The following is a 241-nucleotide window of genomic DNA, read 5'->3' as shown; positions in this document are numbered from 1 at the left end:
AATAGCCGGGTTTTTTTTTTTTTTTTTTTTTTTTTTTTTTTTAATGGCTGAGTAGTATTCCTTAGAGTATATATACCACACTTTTCCAATCCATTCATCAGTTTGTGGACATTTAGGTTGATTCCATGTCTTGGCAATTGTGAATGATGCTGCAATAAACATTGATGTGCAAGTACTTTTCTGACTGAGCGATTTCCTGTCTTTTGGATAAATACCCAGAAGTGGGATTGCTGGATCAAAT

Source organism: Tupaia chinensis, unplaced genomic scaffold (genome assembly GCF_000334495.1).
Source record: "Tupaia chinensis unplaced genomic scaffold, TupChi_1.0 Scaffold000355_1, whole genome shotgun sequence".
NCBI lineage: Eukaryota > Metazoa > Chordata > Mammalia > Scandentia > Tupaiidae > Tupaia > Tupaia belangeri.
The sequence above is the reverse complement of the archived record's forward strand: the minus strand, read 5'-3'. Positions refer to the sequence as shown.